The sequence below is a fragment of the Lupinus angustifolius genome, chromosome LG02 (assembly GCF_001865875.1).
Source record: "Lupinus angustifolius cultivar Tanjil chromosome LG02, LupAngTanjil_v1.0, whole genome shotgun sequence".
NCBI lineage: Eukaryota > Viridiplantae > Streptophyta > Magnoliopsida > Fabales > Fabaceae > Lupinus > Lupinus angustifolius.
Window position 1 is genome coordinate 6713377 of NC_032010.1, and position 12338 is coordinate 6725714.

At 34.0% G+C, this 12338-nt stretch overlaps 1 long non-coding RNA gene across 1 annotated transcript; it reads right to left on the bottom strand.

Annotated features, from left to right (window-relative positions):
• LOC109328878 lies at nt 4402-6299 on the bottom strand. The gene is made up of 3 exons (XR_002105485.1): nt 5843-6299; nt 5624-5740; nt 4402-4618 (listed from the first exon to the last, which is right to left on the bottom strand). It is a non-coding gene; the product is annotated as an uncharacterized LOC109328878 (long non-coding RNA).

Sequence of the window (12338 nt, forward strand, 5' to 3'; positions counted from 1 at the left end):
CCTGCTTGGTGGTTTGCTTGATGGAATATTCTTGAAACCATTATATCGGCGTTGGAATTTATTTTAACAAAGTCGAGATGGCGAACAAAGAATAAAACCGAGTTCACTTACTTAATCAAATAAAAAGGAAACACATCGAAAATGAGAGGAATTTCGCTTTCAACAAATTGGCACCTTGCTAAGCAACGATTTGTTGGGAGGGAAAAAAAACCCCTCTCACATAAAATATCTTTCAACAATATGAAAATAAACTTTTTCATAGATTCATAAAATTACTTTTGAAAAACGTGTATAAATCTTGCATCAAGTTTCTTTAAGTGTAAAAATTATTTTTCTATTTTTGCTCATGGCAAAGGATGGTAAAATACCATTCAGTTTCCAAATGTTCTATTGGGGATAATCGATTAAATAATCACTTAATCGATTAACATTTATTTATAATGTCCAAAGAGGCTTAGTCTAGAAATAATATTTGGTTAAGATTAGTAGGTAAAGGATATTTGATAACTATAGGCGAGAGAATTGACAAAATTAAGAAAAACTCAGCCAACAGGATAATCCAAAGCGATCTTGCAAGTGAAGATCTGGAAGAGGAAATCGCATTCACAGAGACCCTCAGCCAACCTCAAATGCCTTATTTTCCACAAGCATCATGTTATGCTTTTACAAATGGTAACAAAGGGCGGCCACGAAAGCGAAAAAGGAAGATTTTGTATGATCCAATCCCGTTGTCATATTCCAAGTTATTGCCACAACTTCTTCAAAGATCATTGCTGACTCCTATCCCCTCAAAGATGGTGGAACCTCCATACCCACAAGGATTCAACCCAAATGCTAATTGTGAATATCATACTGGGGCAATTGGTCACTTCACAGAGGATTGTGATCAATTAAAAAACAGAGTGCAATATCTGATTAACACCAGATTGATCCGCTTTTCAAGGAAACGTCCTAGTTTGAGAAATGCACAAATCACCCCAAGTTGTCGTCTTGGCGCTAGCAAATGATGTAAACTCTATCGCCCTCCCCAAGGCTTTAGAGTCATTTTCATGTCTCTTTTCATGAATGAGAATGTATTTTCTAATACACATTTTTTAACAATTACATACTAATACATTGATCATAAAAATTTGCATTCCATGCTTCATTCCACAAAACTCATTCACAAAAAAAACCAAAAACAAAACAAAAAACACAAAAGGAACAAGCCAAAAATTTAATTCATGCATTAATGTGAGATATTCGATTCAATAACTTTAATGAAATGGAGGATGATGCAAATGTAAGACCCAGAATGGTATATGTTCTAAGGAAAATCTTTTTGATGACACAAGGCATCTTTGAAAATCCCAAACACTATGAAGATATCCCTAGTCACCCATTTGAGCCCTAGGCTTTATGAAATGAGATTTTTTCTAAAAAAAACCCGCAAAATATCAATAACCTTGGGTAGGGTAGTATCTCAACTGTTTTCCTTGACATTCAATTGTTAAGAAATAAATACACTCTACTATTTTCAAATCTAACCCGAGAGTTAAAAACCCTAAGCAATTCAAACAAAAAGTTCACCGGTCAAAGTGCGAAATAACATATAAAAAATATATATACAAAAGGCCCGCTCAGAATCCTCAATAAAAACCTCAGGCAAAAGTTAGGGCAAATAAAGTGCACTATCAATGATCGCAAAAAGGAACAATTCAAATACCCCTCGGGATGATTATCGCCTAAATATTAGGCATTCACATACTACACCATAAAAATCCAACAAAATCTTAGTACTTGAATGTGATGTCAAGAAAACTGTTGAAATAGGACAATGGAGAAAGGAGAACGTAGAAAGGCGTTTGGGAAACACATATTCGAGCCTTATCCTTTTTCTTGGAAACCCTTAGCCATGCCACGATACAAGCTCGAAAGACCTTGTCGAGGATATGATTTTCCTAAGAAATGTAGTAGGGCAAAGAAATGTTGACTCCAATAAATATCATAAAGTTTTGATGAAAATATCTCATTTTTAATGCATTAAATGACAATCTCTCATCATCACCACCACCATATCAACACTCAAAACCCAAAAACAAAAATCCAAATTTGCTTGATCACTGTTTTTAGTATTTATTTTTAAGGAGTTGTGCATGAAGAAAACACTTGACAAGTTGAAATCAAACGAAAGGTGTCAAACTGGGGCAGTTTGTGGAGGCTGATCTCATTTCTCGAAAGAAGGTACCCAGAAACCTATAACTTGGGTAAGACTGAAGTTACTCATCATGGATCAATCCAAAATATCTATACCATGGAGAGGCAAGATCTTGCATCCTCGACTTCAAACTTCAAATGTGACTCATGCTTTCATGCACTTGTGATTGTCACTTGAGGGTGTTCAAAAATATCCAAAAGAAAAAACAACCAAAAAAGAAAAAGAAAAAGAGCGCTAGGTTGAAAACCCACAAGGGCAACCTAAGAAAAGGAGAGCAATGCTAATTCGAAAACCTGAAAAGGCGAGTTAGTATAAAAAAAAAGAGGGAATTCCTGACAGGTACCTACACCAGGTATTCTGGGCAAAAATTAAGGAAAAGAAATAAACACCCTCAAGTGAAAATTCGCTATTTCTCATCCTCAACCATGTAAATTGGGGCAGTTTTTGAAGTGAGAGTCATAACCTCTGTTTAGAAAGATTCTCATGAAGTCTATGACGAAGATAATGGGGGCATTTTATTGGACGATCCAACTCTTCCAATAAATTCTCAACATGACACTGGGGCATATTGGATGGCGAGGCGCTGGCAGATAGTCCTTTTCAACCATGTCCAACATGGGTCGCATTTCAGTCGAGTACATAAAAAACAATTTGATTGATCACGATATCATAAACAAAGACAACTACGCATGCATTCATTACTCAAACATGACATCACTCATATCATTCTCAGCATAACACGCAACATATTTTCAAACATTCATATCAATACTCAGCACATTTTAAACTTATGCTTTCCAGGACCCAGAGCCTGATGTTCTTTCAATAACTTTCCAGGACCCCGAGCCTGATGTGCTTTCAATCAATCTTTCCAGGACCCCGAGCCTGATGTGCTTTCAAGCAATCTTTCCAGGACCCCGAGCCTGACGTGAATTTCCGAGTTCCGGCAGTACCGGACCTGCGTTCTCGTTTTAAAATTATGCTTTCCAGGACCCCGAGCCTGATGTGCTTTCAATCAATCTTTCCAGGACCCCGAGCCTGATGTGAATTTCTGAGTTCCGGTAGTACCTACCTGCGTTCTCGTTTTAAAATTATGTTTTCCAGGACCCCGAGCCTAATGTGCTTTCAATCAATCTTTCTAGGACCCCGAGCCTGATGTGAATTTCCAAGTTCCGGCAGTACTGACCTGTGTTCTGGTTTTAAAATTACGCTTTCCAAGACCACGAGCCTGATGTGCTTTCAATCAATCTTTCTAGGACCCCGAGCCTGATGTGAATTTCCGAGTTTCCGACAGTACCGACCTGCGTTCTTGTTTTAAAATTATGCTTTCCAGGACCCCGAGCTTGATGTGCTTTCAATCAATCTTTCCAGGACCCTGAGCCTGATGTGCATTCAATCAATCTTTCCAGGACTCCTAGCCTGATGTGAATTTCTGAGTTCCGAGAGTACCTGACCTGCTTTCTCGCTCTATCTTTTCTATTATATCGAGTTCTGGCAGTACCCGATCTGCATTCTCGCTTTATCTTTTCTATTATATCGAGTTATGGCAGTACCTGGCCTGCGTTCTTGTTTGCACCATTTTATTATCTCGAGTTCCAGCAGAACCCAAACTACATTCTCGCATTTAAGCATTACCTCGATTCCTCAATTTGATCTCAACTAAGTTAGTGTAGCGATCATTGCTTTCACCTATTTTAGCCAAAATTGGCGTTCATTTCTTTACTTATTAGTTACAGAAATAGCAATCCAACTTCAGTTTATTTGCTATCCAGTAAGCAATCAGTAAAGAAGGGCAGTTGTGAACGCTCACTTTTGTCCGACTTGATTACAAATTTAAAGTGTACGAAAGTTTCAAAACAACAAGTTCGGAACAAGCATATTCGAGAAATATTTCAGAACTAATTGGATTTTGTAGCTAGTGACTAGAAACGTTTTAATTCCTTACCAATTCAATTTGTGGGACTTGTTACATAATAAAAGTCATACAAACATCTTAAAGCATATACCAAATGTGGAATTATAAGTATTTCTGTTGAGATTCTTTTATGGACAATAAGCGTAACCCTATTGTATTTAATTCTTGAATTATAATCTTATCTTGTTCAGATCATACCTATCCTGATACAATTCAATCATTAGACCTCATGGTCAAATCCATATCATTTATGAAAAATTCTACTTAATATACTAATATTCGATGCAAGCACTCCAAAGTCATTACACATGCCGAATGTAATTAGTGGAATAAAACCACCCAAAACAAAACCAACAAGAATACATCAAAAACCCTTTAAAGATGTTACAACAATTTAATAGAGAAAAAGTCTTGATCATCCTCAACTTGCACCATACAATGGAATTAATAGAGGCATAGCAGGCCCCCTCGATCATAGGCTTTGGCAATATCATCAGCAAATCATACTGCACAATGAAGAAGTGTAGAATCAGGATTTTTAGCATAAGTGTAATATCTTTAAAACAGTGAATCAAAATCAAAACGGATGCAAAAAGAAATAAAGTGGCATTGAGGGGAATAAATAATAAAATGATTAAAAAATCAGCATGCAGATAACCAGCCGTGAGTTACAAAGAAAATTCAAAAGACACAAACCAGAATTGATACTGTTTCAGTTACACATCATTATCAAAACAATCAGTGCAGCTTTAATAGAGGCATAAATCCAAAAGTAATCAGCTAGGAGCGTTACTCAATAATTTTGGCAAGTGAAAGGGTTTCTACAAACCCCCAACCAGTATAAGAAGCAAGCATATGCAACACAAAAGGGGGGATAACATCACAACACACAGACACTTAGTACACACAGAGAATCAGAGAGCATACTTTGCGACAGAAATCAGAGAGAGAGAGAGCAGTTAGAAAAAGGCAGAAATAATCAGGGCACATATTCATATCATATAAAAAGAGAGCAATTCCTATCCATACACATAACACATCAGAGAATACGCTACACATTAAGGCAGGCAGAAATCATACAACACGCGCATCACATAAGTCCAGACACAGGTAGACACGGACGCAGCACCATAAAAACCAGAAGGAGACCCAGTAAAAAGTCACAAAAGAGAGATAGAGTTACATTTCACAGGGCGTATACTCAGGTAAGCATTCAAACCGTAAAAACGTGTTTCATGTGCATATCTTGCTTTATGTAGTTTATGCATTAAACGTATAGGAATAACTCATAAGCTGTTCTAATCGGTCACATAAACACATACACGTATAATAAACTGGAATATAAAAAAGGGGTATGGATAAAATTGATTTTAATCTATATGTTTCCATCAGCTAAGGATTAGGCAAGAATTCAATAATAAAAAGATTATTCCTTTATCATTACTAATCTGGAACACTAACGAAACTCATACAATCGGTAAGGCTTCATGAGAAATAAGGAGAATGTTTACCTCTCCTCTGGTCGGTTGAGAATAATCACCAATGGAAGACGCCTCAGTTCAGTCGATACAGCGTATATCTCCGATATTCTCTAGCTGACTTCGGGTCAATGACTCGGGATTAACATTCTGTAAAGATCAATCGAAATTGTATGAGTTCATGGAAGAACAAGAAAACCGATAATCAACTTAAGGCAATGAATTGACAAAAATTAATGAAGCAGTAGTTACCCGATTCGGAGTCAGCCATTAGTGGCTCTATCATCGTTACACCAAACAAAACATAACTCACCATCCTTTGTACCCATCTCGAATTAGAGGTACTTTGGGTTAAGAACTTCACGAACCGAAAAATGAAACCCGTGATGATTAAGAGAAGAAGAACTCGCAAATATACACCACCGCGCTACAACCGTGAACCACCCTTGGCCGTGATTGTTGTTCATCGCCGTTGGAGGATGAAGGTCATTCACTATCGCTTCCCCGTCGCGCCCTCTTTTTCCATTATCGTGAATCACACCCGCCTGGTCCTAGCCACGAACAGTGCCCTTTACCGCTGCTGCCATTGAAGAAGGAGAAGTTGGGGATTAGGGATTTCAATCCCATTTTCCTTTCCAATTCACGTTTCTGCGTGAAACCATCAGGGAAATTACCCTTAATTACTTTCTTTTCCAATTTGTTGCCTTGTTTTATTCTTTGGTTTATTCGTGCCAACACTGATAAGTGTAGGAAGGTTTAGTTAAACGGAAATATTTAATATATGTTATATCTTATAATTATTTATTAGTATATATGTATATTAATCTAAATCTCATCAATACTCATTTTTATAAAAGATTTAAAACTATCATTTAGCAATAAAAATCTAGTCAAGAGAAATTTGTTTAAGGTGATAATAATTGGAAAACTATTTTACCAAGTAAATTTTATGGAATTTTTATAGCAAGGTTATGGTTCGAGTTGTCTCCAACTTCTCTGAGAATGAAAAGAAGGTCTACAACCAACACCGTCTCTAAACTATTAATTCTATATGTATAATTAATAAACTATTTTATCATCTAAATTATATGTGTACAAAACTATATTATCAAATTAATTAAGGAATTCTTATAGTAAGGTTATGGTTCGAGTTGTCTCTAACTTCTCTGAAAATGAGAAGAAGGTCTACAACCAATGCTGTCTCTAAACTATTAATTCCTGATATATTTATAATTAATAAACTATTTTATCATTAAATTCTATATGCATAAATAATTGAAAACTATATTATCAAATTAATTAAGGAATTCTTATAGTAAGGTTATGGTTCGAGTTGTCTCTAACTTCTCTGAAAATGAGAAGAAGGTCTACAACCAACACCGTCTCTAAACTATTAATTCTATATAAATAATTAAAGCTATTTACCAAACAAGTTTTATGAGACTTTTATAGTGAGGTCATGGTTCGAGTCGTCTCTAACTCCCATAGAAATGAGGAGAATGTCTACGATCAAGATCGTTTTTAATCTATTAGTCTTACTGAATCAAATCATTTATATATTAACCAATTCAATAAATTAATCGATATTTTCCAAATCATTAACAATCAACCAAAGTAAAAACAATTTTTGAACTAGAACTACGTAAGCCTTGATCCCCTTAATAGGGGTACGTAGGACCAAAGTCAATATTGTCAGGCTCAATAATAAAAATAAATAATTTAAAATGAATAATTTTTAAGGGTATAAAAGTCCATGTTATTAGCAAGGGTACCCTTTTAATACAGGCGGACGGGGTGCTAATACCTTCCCTGATCCGTAATCGACTCCCGAGCTCAGAATCTCTGTTTAAAGACCATATTATCCTAATTGGGCTTACTAGAAAGTTTTCTATGTTTTAACCGCAAATAACGTAGTGGCGACTCCAAATCAATCGGAAGAGGTAAAAATCGAGTTTGCCTCCTCCCTAAGTCGTATGGCCGGTCTTCCAACCGAAAATCGGGTCGCGACACGTATCATACTTTAAAATTGTTGAGGTAAGTATTATTTCATTTTATTATTAACTCATAGATCTTTGATTCACTTTTTTTTTGAATAAGTGTTAAATTGATATATAGTGAGAAACTAATTAATTACATATTTTGCATCAAAATTAAATATTTATTAAAATAATGTTACATTGTGTATGCAAAGAGTATATTGTTTATACATTTACCTTTTTGATATAATTATAGTTATATGTTATAATCGTGATAATTATTATTAATAACGCAATTACTGATAACAAAAATAAAACTATTATAAAAGAAAGTAATAAAAATGACATACCTCTCATACTGATTTCAAAAAATCGGAATGCTACAACTCTCAAGGGAAGTTGTGCAAAAAAGACTAATTAATGCCAAACTAACATATAGCGGAGGTAGAGACTTTGTGTGCAAGCACAAACTCAGAGACATGGCTTTGGCATGTATTTGAAGCTTCTTTACAATGTATATACTAATGCAATTATAATTTATCCTGAGTTTCTTTGTATTTTTTTCTCATTTTTTGTGGTGTTCTTATGGGAGATCTTAGATTATTGTGGATTTCTTAGGTTTTTGTTGGATGATTGTGTGTGAACAATAATGTCTAGAGAAGGAAGAAAATGATTGATGATGAACTTTTTGATTGAGAGGATTGTTGTGTGATGTGGAAGATTATACTTTTTCGATAATTCTAGTTATATTTTGGTTGAGGATTTTTCGTAATGGATGATTTTTTGGGTTGTTGTGGGTGAATTTTGGATGTTGAGATTTTTTGGGTGATTGTGATTTGTTAGGAAAGAAAAAATTAATTAAAGACGTCACCTTGTTTTTAAATAGTAAAATTAACCCAAGCAACAAACATTTTTTCTACCTAAAGAACTGTGTAGTCTTGATTCCCTACACAAAATATGGATACGTCGGAGCAAGGTCACCTTGTTAGGCCCAATAATAAAAATAATAAAATTTTTCTTTTTTAATAATAAATTATATAACCAAATAATTTTAAAGTATGAAAGAAGCCATATAATTTAGTGAAGGGTATCATTTAACATGGGTGAATAGGGTGCTAATACCTTCCACAATTCGTAACCAACTCCTGAACCTGAATATCAAAGTCCAAGGTCCAATGTTATTGGGCTAAAAGATTTTTCTACATTTTTTACCATAAAATGAAGTGGCGACTCAAATAAAGTCGTGTAGCCGAAAATCGAGGCGCGACACTTGACAACTCTTTTGGGGACTCTTTTAAGAGAGTCAAGGCCATAATCACTAATTGTATAGCTAATTATACTTTTTAATTATTTGGTTATTTATTTCAACTTCTTACAAAAAACCTCAAGTAATAATTGTTTATTGTAAATAATTGTTTCTTTATTCTAACTTGTGACATGTTTTATGTTTTGAGGTTATAGGCTGCCCAAGAAACTACATTACACTAGCATATTGCACACACATGTCCTATACCCAGACATTAGATTAGAAGGGGAATCTGCTTTGCCGGTATGGACTTTGGGTCTCACTTGTATTAGCACGATGAACCATCCAGATTGTTACCAAATATCATGGGCCTTACCAGTATGGACTACATATCCCACTTGTGATCCCTAAGGTATTTGGACTTCCTTTCTTTATAATTGGATGCAATCTAGACACCTTATAAGTATAAACCCTATAAGATGTATCATATAAAATGCCTTATATCCCATCCTAGAGTTATGATCTCAGACAATCCATAAAACCGATTAAATATATCCTATCAAGAACACTGAAAGCATATATATATATATATATATTATTCGAACATTCATTCATTCATTTGTGCATTCAAGAATAAAAATCTTAATTGATTGTCTTATGCATTCATTCCTTGCATTTAAAAATAAAAATCTTCATTAATTGACTTATGCATTTATTCATTATGTTCAAGAATAAAAAATTTCATTGATTGACTTATGCATTTATTCATTACGTTCAAAATAAAAAATTTCATTCATTGGCTTATGCATTCATTCATTGCATTCAAAAATAAAAATCTTTATTAATTCACTTATGCATTCAAAAATAAGAATCTCCATTAATTGGCTTATGCATTCATTCATTATATTCAAAAATAAAAATCTTCATTGATTGACTTATGCATTCATTCATTACATTCAAAAATAAAAATTCTCATTGATTGACTTATGTATTCATTCATGCATTCAAAAAGAGAAATTTTTTCATTCATTCAATTATGCATTCATTCATGCACTATAAAAAATAAACACATCGTTTATTCATACATTAATCAAAAATAAAAATAAATCATTCAAACATTATATTTTAATCATTATTGTATCATGCATTCGAATCTATTATCTCATCGACATAAATCCTCATATCCTAAAAAAACAAATATTTCATACATTCTCTCATATATCATAGTCTTCATGCATCTAAAATCATATACATCAAAAATTTCTTTCTCTAAGAGTCTCATGCACTAAAAAAGAAAATCGCGTGCATTCCATGGCAACATCTCATGCATCATATGCTTCAAAAATATTAGTCTCGCATAATTCATACATCCCAACATAAATCAAATGCATCATCATACATGTCATGCATTGTTTAGTAGTATAGGATCAAAGTCAACATTAATCGTATTTCATGCATTAGGTTTTATTTCAATCCATATGACATGATAGAAAAATAAAGAAAAATATTCACTTCATGCATATTACTCATGTCTTACTCTACCAACCATATTAACCACACTCACTATATTTATCCAAAAAACACACAACAAAATAATCCAAATAAAATTAATTCATGCATTAATGTGAGTCGTTTGATTCAAAAATAAAATGAAGGAGGATGTAAATATAAGACATAAAATTATGGGCATTTTCAGGCAGATCTGTTCGATGACACAAGACATTTTTTGTAACTCCCAAACACTAAGGAGATATCCCTAGTAACCCCATTTGAGGAGGGTAGCCTTTCAATCGTTTTCCTGGACATTCGATTATTAAAGGAGATAATGCATTCTATAACATTACTCATGTGGCTGAGCGATAAAAGAATATAAGGAATGTTCCTAACTTAAAAAGTGCAAAAAAGTGAAAAATTGTTTAGAGAAAAAACCCATTGAGAATCCACAATTAATATCTCAGACAAAAGTTAGGGCAAAAGTGCCATATTAGTGATCACAAAAGGAGAATTTCATAGCAAATTCATGCCTACATCTTAGGTCATTCTTATTAAAACGTGAAAAATTCCTTTAATTGTTGAATGTCATGTTAGAAAACTGTTGAAAATAGGATAAAGAAGAAAAGTGAAAGGTGGGTATGGGAAACACGTATTTTTTAGCCTTATATCCTTTTATTGAAAACACTTAGCCAAACCATGATACAAGCCTAAAAAGACCTTGTTGAGGACTTATTTGCTTATTATGCGCATCATAACCAAATATCTGTGACTCCATAAAACTCATAAATTTTGATAAAAATATCTCATTTTTAATTCATAGGGTTAAAAGTCATTTTCTCGATATTATCTTCACCTTATCACCATATGGAGCCTAAAACACAAATTAAATCATATTATCACCATCATCACGTCTACTGAAACCCAAACCCAAATCCAAATTAAATACTATCATCACTACCACCACATCTACACATGTCAACCCCAAATTAAATTTTATCATCACTACCACATCAACACTCACAACCCAAACACTTGCCAAAGTTTGTATGATCATTGTTTTAGTATTTCTGTTTAAAGAGTCATTCAGGAAATAAGGAGGATGAAAACGAAAAGTGGGAGCCTATCAAACTGAGGCATTTTTTGAGATGCTTCATCGTCTAAGGCTTTCCAGTCCAAGCCTACCAACATAATTGAAAGAGAGCGAAGATTGTTAAAATCTCATACTGGGACAGTTTTTGAGTTGATCCCATTGTCTGATAGAATATTATAAGAAGCCCAAAATTGTAGTAGTTTTTTGGATGATCTCATTTGCTATTGGAAAGTTATAAGAAACTCAAAACTAGGGCAATGGTGAAGTGGCTTCCTATGGCTCTATAAGTCGATTCAATCACAAAAAGCCAGAATTTCTTAACCATGAAAATGAAGGATCTAAAGTTATCATCTTCAAGAACAACTTCGACAATGACTCATACAAGTCTTTTTCTCCCTATCAAGTCAAATCACCACATTCGAGGGTGTTCACAAAAGAAAAAAAAATAAAAGATAAAAAATAAAAAAAATAAAAAAGGGAAAAAAAGAGTGTTAGGTTGAAAATCCATATGGACAACATAGGAAAATGAGAATGGTTCTAAGTAAAAAACCTACAAATGTGACTTGGGATCATAATAAAATGACAGAATCCCCGATAGATGCCTACATAAGATATTCTTGGCAAAAATCAGGGGAAATTAAATGAACACCCTTAAGGTGAAGTCTTACTACTTCACATCAACCATCATCCATATTGTGGCAGTTTATGAATAATAACCACCTGAATGAATACAAGATGTCAAAATAGGCATACTAGGGCAGTTTTTGTTGTTACAAAAGTATCAACTCTTTGGAAAGAATTCCTTAGTCAGCCTACATTGGGGCAGTATGATTGAGTTTAGTCACTATCCTCAAGATTATACTAAGGTAATGTTATGGACCACCTTAAGAGAAAGGCATCTTCAGCTAAACTGGGGCAAATTTTTCATCGGTGAAAAATTAT